The sequence below is a fragment of the Pseudopipra pipra genome, chromosome 10 (assembly GCF_036250125.1).
Source record: "Pseudopipra pipra isolate bDixPip1 chromosome 10, bDixPip1.hap1, whole genome shotgun sequence".
In the NCBI taxonomy this organism is placed as follows: domain Eukaryota; kingdom Metazoa; phylum Chordata; class Aves; order Passeriformes; family Pipridae; genus Pseudopipra; species Pseudopipra pipra.
In genome coordinates, this window is record NC_087558.1 from 13467598 (window position 1) to 13479489 (window position 11892).

At 37.8% G+C, this 11892-nt stretch overlaps 2 long non-coding RNA genes across 2 annotated transcripts in view; one reads left to right on the top strand and one right to left on the bottom strand.

The window, feature by feature from the left end:
• Positions 1-11892, top strand: part of LOC135419672 (uncharacterized) — a 74987-nt gene that overhangs the window by 21819 nt on the left and 41276 nt on the right. The window lies entirely within an intron of this gene.
• On the bottom strand, positions 972-5618 carry LOC135419671 (uncharacterized). Its single transcript, XR_010433087.1, has 2 exons — positions 4120-5618; positions 972-1783 (listed from the first exon to the last, which is right to left on the bottom strand). It is a non-coding gene; the product is annotated as an uncharacterized LOC135419671 (long non-coding RNA).

Below are 11892 nucleotides of genomic sequence, written 5' to 3' on the forward strand. Positions count from 1 at the left end.
TTATAAAAGTCAAATGTATGCATAGCTGTCCATATCATTCATTTGTTAAAAGAAAAAAGGGGGGGGGGGAAGCTCAGCAAAATGTACCCATAATGAAAGAAGGGACCAATTAGGATTGGATTAACATTCATGGTTATTTACAGTTGTTTTTGTACTTGTTCTTGTGCTCTGACTTCCTAAAATTTCACAACCCAAAGATTTAGAAAAATGGGGTTGTTTAGACGCGAGGTGCAATGAAGTGGCTGCAGCCATTGTGCAGACACCACCTCTCTCATTATACCCTCTCAATCAACACTCGGCACACAGGAAACCGCAATAAAGCCCATCTGCCACGGTTAATCTGCAGGCAAACCCACACCCATGTCTGTGCCCGTTACTCTCCAGCCTTATTATTCTCAGATCCAAAGCTTCATAAGGGATCAGCCAAAGTCCATTAAAGTAAATAATAGCTAGAAATGACAGGCTTAGCAAGGATTGGGAGGAAGTTGAAGACCAATCTGAGCTGTGAGCTCTGATTAATAGAGAAAAGCATTAGGAGAAAAGGGGAGAAAAATGACCTCAGCCTGCTCCAAAGAATTCCTGAACCTTGGTTGTTAGGGCAAGTGCTACCATCTGAGACGTTAGTGATCCTTGAATTTCCTTCACTTTGATGCAGCTCAAATGGGAAAATTTTGAAGGTTCAGCAAGGCCCCAGACCTCAGCTGGAAAGCCGTCTGGAGTCAACCCTGTCAAAATTCTCTTGTGGAAAAGAAAGCCTTTATTAGCTAGATTGCAACAAAAACTCCACTGCCTCTAATAAGAGAATGCATGCTATAGATTGCATATACATTAATTATTAGAGGGCCTTTAATTGTTCTCATCTGTATCCAAATGTGTGCAAAAGATTTTTTAAAACCAGCCAGTATGTGTTTAAAAAAAAAGAAAAAAAAGGCACAAAACCAAAAAACAAAACCAAACACCTTCTCATACCGTTTTTCTTTGTTCAACTCAGTTTTTAATAGAAGATTCAGTTCATTGACAAGTGAGAGGATACCCTGCCTGGGAGGACTGGTAGATAAAGTTGATGCTTGCAAGGATGTTGCATGTAATGCTTGCTCTCCATTATGTACATGAGCATATTATACAGAAAACAGCACCAAGTCAACCCTGAGCAAAGATTTCTTTTTCAAGTGCTGAAGAAAATTACTGCTCTAAAACCAGGAACTTGGGCAGTTGGAAAATATTTTCTGCTGTTTCTTAGCGTATATTACCTATCTCTCTTCCAAGCATATGGTTGGAATATGTTTTATTTTGGTTACTGGAGAGAATGAACAGTCATTTACTATGCATCAGAGTATTTACTTTTACTGCTTTTTAAAAATCCATTGTGCAATTAAGAAAGTGCATGTGCCACTGCGCTTTTGCAACTTCAGCTGAGCAAAGCCCTAACAATAAGGAGCTTGTAAATGATTTTAGATCTAGTAGCTAAGGAATAGCATTGAACTGATCAATATCAGACAGCAACACAAGCAGAACTATTAAGAAACATCTGGTGCAGCTGTACAGGTGTTTCTCTGTCCCTGATGAATTTTTGGGGGAAGATATTAATGATCTGAATGAGGGCTTCTTGTCAGGGCAGCTCTTGTAATGATACATTCCTTCTGAAAGTTTATGTTACAGTATGCAATTTTCATAAACAAGATGAAGAGGATGCTGGAGAAAACGATGACGCTGCTGTGATAGTGCTGATCACTTGGCTGAAGCTCCACTCATGTGCACGTGATGCAATTTTCATATTTTAATCCTAAGTAGAACCAAAAATGACAATTATGAAAAGACAAAATAGATACCACCAACAGCTGTAATTGCTATCTACACTGCTCAAGGATGGGCAAAAGATACAGTAAATCAATATTAAGATCTCTACATGTTCAGGTATCACAAGGCCATAATATAACATCATTATAAGGAAATCCTAATAAAATTTGGACAGTTATTTCGAAGTATACAGAGTGAACATGGAGTGTGTGTGCAGCTAACTAGTTCTCTGTAGTTTCAGATGGTGTCTTAAGAGAAAAAAAAGTCTGCCTTTATAAAAGTATAAGTGTGTTTCTATAGGAAAAAAACAAACGTATTTTAGAAAAAAACTTTTTTTTTTTTAATAGATGGATACTAGTGACAGCTTCAATATTTTTCTGTTGGTCATGTTGGAATGATAAGATTGTGAAGGATGAAGTGTCACTGGCATTCTTTTAAAGTACATAAGATACAATGCCTTTTTTTGTCCTGAAACAGAGGTGACATATTTTATTTGGAACATTGGGCCTAACTACTGAAACTGTGTGCCTTCTCAGAGAATTCCATATTAAAAATGAAAAATATCTCCATGTTCAAGAAAATGTACATGATTTTCGGTGGAGTGGAAGCAAAGAATATTACAATGTGGCTTATGCATAAGGTTTTGTAGTAATTAAAAGACAATGAAATATGAAAATGTTGAATGTAAGCAGGATCTGTATGCCACTAAATATTCAAGACACTGAATATATTGTTCAGATAACTGAACAAAAAAAAGCAGTAAACAAACTGTATGTGAACAGAGAAAGCAAGCTATTAAAAGGAACAAATAATCTCCTTTGCTTTTTTTTAATTATTCTAAAATAGGCACTACGATATTGCATAGAAAGCCTGCATATAGAGTCTGACTTTAGCAACAACCTTTTAAGATGTCTTTACACCACTATCAACTTTTCTGCTTAATATAAAACAGAGTGAGCCTGTCATTTATCTCTTGGCATATATGTGATGCTGTCCAAGATATGTTTCCTTTTGACCATGCTCAGTGCTATCAAACAGAGTTTTCTGTACTCCTCTCACAGTATTGAAAGCAAGGGTCTTGTACCTTTGGGTACCTTGGTTAGTTTTCTGTCCTTTGTTTCACTGAAACAAATGCATTTTCACATATACTTTTTCTCTTGTTTCCAAGTACAAGGCTGGCTAGTACTAATGATATGTACAATAACCTCCTCTCAGAGCTCAGCCTCACACTGGAGATACATTTGGGTTTTAATATAGACCCTGTCCAGTGCATAAGGAGAAGCTGAACTCTTTAGCAATAATGTTTGCTGTTTGTTTAATGAAGGTATAAATAATACTATAAATTTGAATGGGTTTTGGAATTCATTAATTTACACAGAAATAGAAATAATAATCTCTCAGCAACATTTGGTCAAGTAATCCATCAATCAAAAGAGTACATAGCTGAAGTCAAACACCTTTCTGTCTGTGAGAATTAAAAAAAACCCAAATACAAACAAGAAAACAGATTGTGGCATTGAATCCATATTTCTCTCTTTATTATACAGGAACTCCAGTTTACAATTTCCTCTTATGTTATTGGTTAGCCTCCCTTGGATATTTCTTAAATATATCTGCAGCTCACAAATATTCTTATAAATTTTGTTTATTTTACTCTAAGCTCCTTATTCCTTACTAGAAAGAATATTTTTAGTGACACATTTAGTGTAGGCTTGCTGCTTATAAACATGAAGTTGTGCATGCAGAGACAGATTTGCCCAGTTTCCAAATATAAAGACAATAACAACTTATACTCTTCTGTCATTTTCTGTTAAGTTCACCAAAAAGCAGTGAGTTTTTTCCCTGTAGATCACCAGGAGATTGTATTTTCTATAGTCCAATCCACAGAATGATGTCACCTCATGTTTTGTTTAACACCTGGCATGTTGCACAGTCCTATATATGTTCCACATAACTGGACAGTTTTAACGAGTGACTGTCTGAGTGTGTTTCAGTGGTGCAAATGTGCAAACTGCAATTCTTGTTAAAGTTACTTCTCTTAGTGAATTTCTGCAGGAAAAAAAAAAAAAAAACAGCCTATGCTGGTAAGATGATAGTGCTGTATATTTGTAATAGAAACTGCAGTGAATAGATACTGCAAGAGAATGAAAATCTCTCAGTTCTAACCAAGAGCTAATGGTAAAATTTTCTGGTCATCCTTTGGCATAATTTGGGGAAGTTGGGGCCAATTCACTTGCCATAAGGCATCTCTGGCCTTTAGGTCCACTAGCATTTTTGACACCCATCACCTTAGGGAGCCAGTTCTCACTTTGCCTTATTTACTTGTGGCAAAAGCCCCATTTCTCATTCTATTACACTGCAAGGAGTAAGTGCAAAGCCCTTCTCTTCCTCTTTTTCTCCCATTCATTGTCATGTCCCATAGCAAAGAGCTTGTGCAGGGCACTATTGCTAGAACCATCGGGAACTTTTGCATCTGCTGCCTTCCTGAAATAGAAGGAAAATATAAATATTTGGCCCCAAGATAATTTATTTATATGGGAACAGAAATTCTTTTTAGAGAATCCATGTCAAGGACTCCCGTGAGTCTTTTAGACTCCCCAGGATTACCTCCAAGAGAGCAGGGACTTCATTTCTACTGTAAACACGCTTGCAGTTCACCACAAACATGTCAATAATGGTAACAAATGGCCCCACGATGTGTCGTACATCGGGAGCCAGGGGAAGCGCGTGCAAAAGCTATTTTTAGAGATGAAGCAGGAAGGCTCATTTTACTTCATGAGTAACACAAAGATTAAAACAACTAAATTTTTAAAAAATTGTACCCAGGTTTGTGGGGTAGTGTATAAAAAAATCTGTGGGAGGAAAGGGGGAGAAATAGGAGAAATGAAGTGCTATTTATCCTGTCATTATCTTACCAGTCTGTGTTTCTTTGGACAGTAATCACGGGACCCAGATGCTACGGGTAAGTGATATTTTCCCACAAGCAGTTACTGGCTCGTTGGCAGCTTTTGTAGGCAGTTGTGTTGGCAGCCTTGGAGCTGCCTCTGGCTCTGTTTTGTGGCTTTGCTCTTGATGGGCTGCCTGGGCTGCCCTGTGCTGCTGGATGCCATTTCCCCATGTCAGCCCATGGGCTTTCTGGAGCTTTACACTGCGCAAATCCCCCGTGAAATAGATAAATGGGTTCTTCTGAGGCAGAAAGGGAATCTGTTTCCTGGCTGTTGTAGACATTAGGTGAATTACTGCTTCAGGTACTTGGGGAAACTTTGTCCGTTTTGCAATTTTTGGCTTCCCTAAGCTGTAATATTAGTCACAAAGGCACAGCCAGGTACAAGCCCAGGTGTTAGTCCTTGCTTGTTCCACTCCTCTCAACCACACCCCGTTGGGGGGGGGGGGGGGGGGGAATGTTTCTTTTTTAACTGTCTTTTATCTCTGCTGCTGTATTTGTGGTCTTTTTAATTGTACCCTATTTATGATATATTAACAACACCACACCATCAGAAAGTAAATACAGTATCTCAAATATGACTATAAGAGTGAAAAAAAAGATGAGTTCTGTACTTGGCAGCAATGGCAGATTCCACCCCCACCCCACCCCCACTTTACCACTTTACCTGTAACTTGATCATGCTTTAAAATATAAAGGTATATAAAATACACTGTTTGTAAGTAATTCTGCATATTCTGTCTGGAACTTGTAGATACAACTATCTTAAAATGTTTTTAAACATTATTCCGTCTTTTAGATACATGTGTGGCTGTGCAGCCAATATACAATATTTCTTTTACATATGTATTATTGAACAGAATTGGAATAATTATATTTATAAGTAAGACTCCTGGGCTTTTTAATAAATCAGGTAATAATACTGTACATGTTTTTGTATTGTTTCCCTTTTTTTCCCTGGTTTGATCTACTTCATTTGCAGCTGAATTGAAAAAAGTACATTTCTTGAGTACGTTAACTTCTCCTTTGTGGATTTCTAGTTTCCAGCTTATTAATTTTGGATTTCTTTTAATAATTAGTAAATTGCGTATTTGTCCAATTATGACAAATAAAATGCAGAAAATTCTATTGCAGCTTCACCTGCAAAAGCAGATCTGTAGAGGTTTTTTTTTTCCCCTGAGTTCTCTGTGTGCTTTCTAGTCTGCTAGTTCCCAGAAAGCTGTCAGATCACTTGTTAGATTTGACTGGAATTGTGTATCATTTTGAGATTACTTCTGTCCATGGAATCATTTCCTGGAAATTCGTATACTGAAAATGTTTATTAATTGGTTGTTCATATCCTGTTTGTTTGGATTTTTAAATAGAAATAATGAACTCACTAGAAATAAGAAAACAAAAACCCTCTCAACCAATTTGTGTGAGCTCTTTTACACTTTGATGTCACCAAATCTGTGTAATTCTATCTGTGTCAGGAAATTACCACATGCCAGAGATTCCTCAATGAAATGCTGACAGTCCATATTCCTAAAAATGTATGATTCTTAAAATTTATTTTTATTAGTCTGACATCAAAGACCACTGTGGATTTCTTGGCCATTGTGAACTGATTGGCAATATTTTTGTTCAACATTAGTTCTGCAAAAATCTAAAGGAAAAAATTAATCCACATGCAAAAGGGTGCTCTTGAGTTAAATTTGCAAATTTTTTTTTTCTCTTTCAAGTCAGACACCAGTAAAGGCTATTCTAAATCCAGACATATTTAGAATATGTTTTTCCTACAATCTGGTATTATCAATTTTCTTTCAGGACACTGTGGTTTGTGACAAAATCTCTTTGTGGTAACCAGTCCTTACTGGGTTTCTGCGGTTCAAAGATTTGTGCCCATTACCTAGAGTTTGCAGAACTGGACATGTAGATTATAGACTATTTGTCCCATAGTATTTAGAAGTTTGGTTTGAAATGCTGTGAGATCAGTGGAAACTGTCATTTAAAATGTTTCCAGCTTTTCTGCATAGGTGAGCTTATACTACACAAAACCAAATTAAACAAACAAACAAAGAAATTGACAAACAAAAAACCAAACCAGCAACCCCCACCAAACCAAACAAATAAACAAAACCTGCTAAAAGCAAGAAAGCCACAGGGTCTACTGTTCACCCTGCACTGTGGGCGCAGTTGTTGGACATATCCCTAAACTATTTCTGGATCACTACTTTCCAAACTGAATCCCCCTTTTTTTTAATGAAGTACCTGAAGGATAATATTAGTGTTTCATATTGTCCATCCACATGGCTGCTGGCTCCTGTGCTTTCCTCACTAAACTGATGTAATTAAACAGGGTTGTTCATTTTCTTCCCTGCAGTGCTTCAGTCCTGAAAAGTTTCTTCAAAGAAACTCTCGGCCTGGGACTGGAGCAGCTCTGCAGACTGGAGCTCTCACTGTACTTCAAAGCAGAGAAAGTCTCGCAGCTGCCTGGAGCCCGCTTGCCCCAGGAGGTGTCACTGTTGGGACTAGCAGGGCAAGCTCCAGAGCTGCTGTTTATTTTTTAAAGGCTACATTGACCATGAGGTAGGAATTGACCTGTATTACACCTCCTTCCCTACGCTCAGCCTTCCTAGTGAAAGCTAATCACAGGTAAAATTAGCTGGTGGCTTATATGGCATGATGGACAAATAAAAATTTTACAAAAAGACAGTGAATGCTGGGTACTGTAAGAAATACAAGCTAATCTAGGCTTGTTAAAGTATGATTTTTCTTTCCTATTCTTTCAGTGCTTGTAAATTATACTGGAGAAATTGTAATGATATAACTTTTTTTTTTTTTCATTTTAATAGTCTTCGAGGTGAAAGACAGATGAATTTATGTGATGTGAGATTTATTGTGTATATGTTAAGATCTTCCTAGATAAGGCTCTTAGGATATTTGGTACTTATTAAATCCTTTTCTATTTAGGAAAAAAAAAAGTATATTTATAGATCACCCAAGGGTTGAAAATTTTCTAACCATAAGTATAATGCAAATAATCTGTGTGACTTCCTAAGGATTTATTAGAGACTGTAGACTTTAAAAAAAGAAAAATAATTAGGAATTACTATGATGTGTATTCTACACACACACACACACACACACACACACACACACACACACACACACACACACACACACACACACTCAAAAGTCTTAGTAAATTAAGCTAAGGTTTTGGAGCAGCCTACCACAATCTGAGGTGAGTTGCTTCCCTGGTAATTATATTTGCCATCAACATTTTGCACTTTATTTCTAGAATCAGTTCTTCTTTCAGCCTTCAACTTTGGGATTTATTTCACCAGATCTGTCAGTTTGCCCATTCTCCGTGGGTTTTTAGAAGTTTCCTATCTACACAGTAATAAGTTAAAACCTAGTGAGTTGCATTCTCTGCCTAGTAGATATTTCTTGTTCCTGTGGTTTGTGGTTAATAAGTAGAATAACAAGAATTAAAGGAAGAGAGTCAATTTAGTTTTAAGTATCTTCAAACTCACGCTTTATATTTTCATTTAAAGGATACAACAGAAACTTTTTTTTTCCCAGACAAAACTGCTGATATTAGCATAAAGCACACCGACCACTGCCTGAAACATTAGATTTTACCTGAATGGGGGATTTTGAAGTTCTTTGTCTTTATGTTGTCACTGTGAAAAGCCCAGAGAAGCAGGGTTCCTTTATCATTCAATAACTTCTTTTTCTTGTGCTCTTGATTTAATTTCTCTGACCTTTGATGTATGTTTTAGTCCAGTTGTGAGAAATGCATACATAAAATGCCACATGCATATGAGAATTCCAAATGTAAATGGATTTAAGCCCCAACTTTAAGGGGAGCCCCGTCCACAAAAGGAAAATGATTACCCATTAATTTTTACACCTATAATCTTAAAATGTCTCAAAATGTCATAGAGGCAAACACATCACAGCTGGGATAAATCTTGCTAGTCTTCTTACTTTCTTTTAAAGAGCAAAGTTATACCTTACATGATGGCTTCAAAAAAGCACAATTTTCCTATGTTTTGCACCATATATTTATCAGTAATCCGTTCTGTGTGCAACTTTAAGATAAAAGCTTGTAGCTACTCCACTGCTTGCTTTTCCAAGTCACTTAAAAATGGAAAAATTGCAGCTGGAGAGGCTGGCCAGTAGAGGCCTCTCTAGATTTGCCTTACGATTAAGGACTCTGACTGCCTGGAATCAGTAGCAGTGAGCAAAAGTACTTGAAAAGATTCTGTGGTGTGTGTGGGGGGAAAGATCACTTTTTAATGCCCTTTTAAGTTGCAAGATGTTGATTAATGTTGCCCTTTACATTAATGATGTTTCAAGTAAAAGAAAACAAATTTAAAATGGATAAATTCTATTGAGGATGCATTAATTAAACAGAGACTTTACCATATGCTGTGGCTGGAGTGCTTGCTGGCCTTTCTGTTGTTGTTACCTGTGTAAAATCCACCCCATCCTCTACATGAATGCCCAAGCTGAATAGCCATTTGAATGCAAGCTTTAGTTTGATTCGCCATACAAGGGGTACTGTGTCACTGTGTTTTCTTTCTAGGAGTCACTAAGTGATTTCTATATCTGTTGTCATGGTGATATAGCAAAGCAGGGGAAAATGGGGGCAACTCCAGGCTTTCTCTACACCCTCTGCACTAAGAACTAAGATGTTGTTAGCAGGCCTATAAAACATTGGGCTTTATCTGGGCCTTCTTTTTGTTCTCTGATTGTCAATAAAACTCATTTTAAGGGTAACAAGGACATCTAAATGTCATCTGTCACAGTGTTAGAGAGATTAAGTTTGTTTAGGAACTTGTGCTGGACAAAAGGCCACTATTTGTTCGGCAGATACAAAGCAATGTTGGCCATCAGCAATCGTGATTTAGAAGGAGGCTGTGTGGAGCATCCAGGAAAGATCAGCTCAGTTGCAGGTGATATAAGAGGCTCCTTGACATGACAGCATTTAAAACAACACCAAAACAAATATGGTTTTGAGTTAGGAGTGGTTTTATCAGGGTTTTGTTCTCTTGGGCTGTTTTTTATTTGTTACTTATCAACATTGTGGACCACATGTTACTAGAGTAGCTACATAGACCTGAGGGAAGAAAACAGCCATTGACAGTGGACAGCCTGTTTAAAAACATGACACACACACCTGATAGTCCTTGAATGAATAAAAAAAGAAGAGGGAAAGGAGGTTTTTCATGGAAAATCCAACAATAATAGGTGCTGCATTAACTCAGCATTTACTTAATAATGAGGCTAAATGGAAAGTACAGATTAATGAAGACATTGGTGTTATTAAAATCAAATCCTGCGGTTCATATGCTTTTCCTAATAATGAACATTGTGGCTATTGGAGAGGAAGAACAGGATTTTTTCTATTAATTTGGCACACATCCCAGATCTCATTCAACCAGAACCTATCCTGTGCAAAATGCAACCCATGGCCTTTATGTTCCACAGTCTTGCCATTTAATATTTGCGTTAATCCAGAAAAAAAGCTTTTCTTTTTCCAAATTAAAGAAAAGCAAAGGGTGATCTTTAAGCCTAGACAATAATTAAGTAACACAGACCAGCCATGTTGATTTTAGCACAAAAGTTGGTTGAAAAATGTCCCTAGAAAGGAGATGTGATGGTGTTAATTGAACTACAACTACATGTGATTCTAACATTTGTGTTTGGTTAGTAATATGGTGTATAATGCTGACTGAAATATTTTGTGGGTTGTTGTGTATTTAGTGAGACATAAGGGAGAATATTCAGGACATTTATCTTGACAGGTAAAAATATTTCAGTCTCATTCAATGAGATTACTATAGTTCGAACACCAAACAAGCAGGATTTGAGATGCAGCTGAACAATGGAATTGGCAAAGCTGAGTGCTCATTTTGCAATATGCTCAATGTGAAACGTTAGTTTGACATGTGGAAGGAAGCTGCATAACCTACTCGGTGGTGGGTTGTGTGCATCGTGGCAGTTACCAGCTCCCTACTGAAGTATTTCTCATTATGATGACCCAGCCATGCTCCCTGAGGGTCTGCAGGCTAAATGGAGGAGGCATACAGCGTGGCACAGGAATGGGGGTATGACCCATGGGAAGGGGTCCTTGTCCTCTTGGGTAGGCCAGAAAGGAAAAGCATGACAGAATGTGGCTTCTCAGTGAATTAGGCCTTTCTCTCTAAAAAGCTGCTCCAGATCAACCCATCGGCTCAGTTCTTCATGTGGATATGAGTAACTCTGGCTGAAGAAGTAAGAGCCCCCAGAGCATGCTGTCTTGTCTTCTGTTTTCCCCATATCACAAATGTGCATTCATAGTGAAATTAAATGCAAACACCACAGTAAATGCCCTAGAAGTAAACCTTGTCTGATATGGGAAGTATATTGTCTCATCCCCTCTCTGGGTATGTGACAGTAAAAATTTATCATGTGCAACCAGGTGTACAGTAAAACTCACTACAACATTTTCAGCCTTTGGACTGTTTAAAACAATTTCTTACCTAATTGCTGAAAAGTTGTGTAGAGGTTGTTGCTATAGAGGGCAGAAACCACTCTCACTATTTACTTGAGGCCTGACATCCATCCCTGCTTCAGAGGGCAGCCAAAGGATGCTCAACGGGAGAAGATCAGCATTGCTCTCTTGTCTCTTTGTGTATCACTATGTCCAGGGAATGTAAAATTGTGGCAGAGAACCTCTCTACCACCTACAGCTTCCTCCTGTGAAGGAGGCTTTCCCATCCAAGCAATTTGCATGGTTTTCTGACCTCTCTGTGACCAGGCTCTTGCAAATTACTTATTCTCAGGAGAGCAGAACCCAGGCTTTAGTATTCAGTATTGGAATCTGTTGACAGCAAAAAAAAAAAAAAGAAAACACCATACTGCAACGGTATTCTGAGAAAAAAAAGAGTGGGTTTTTTCATTTTCAGATTTCTTTGTGTTCATGACCTGCCACTCTCCTGTTTTCTATTATTTTAGGTATGTAGTCTGCTATTCATTCAGCTTCTCTCCACAGTCTGCACTGACCTTCAAGACCAGACTTGGTCCAGAAGTCAGGAGATCCTGTCTCACTCCTCCCTGCTCTAATTCCACTTGCTTTGAAGAAGACATCTCATTTTTTTCTCTCTACAGCAGGTGTA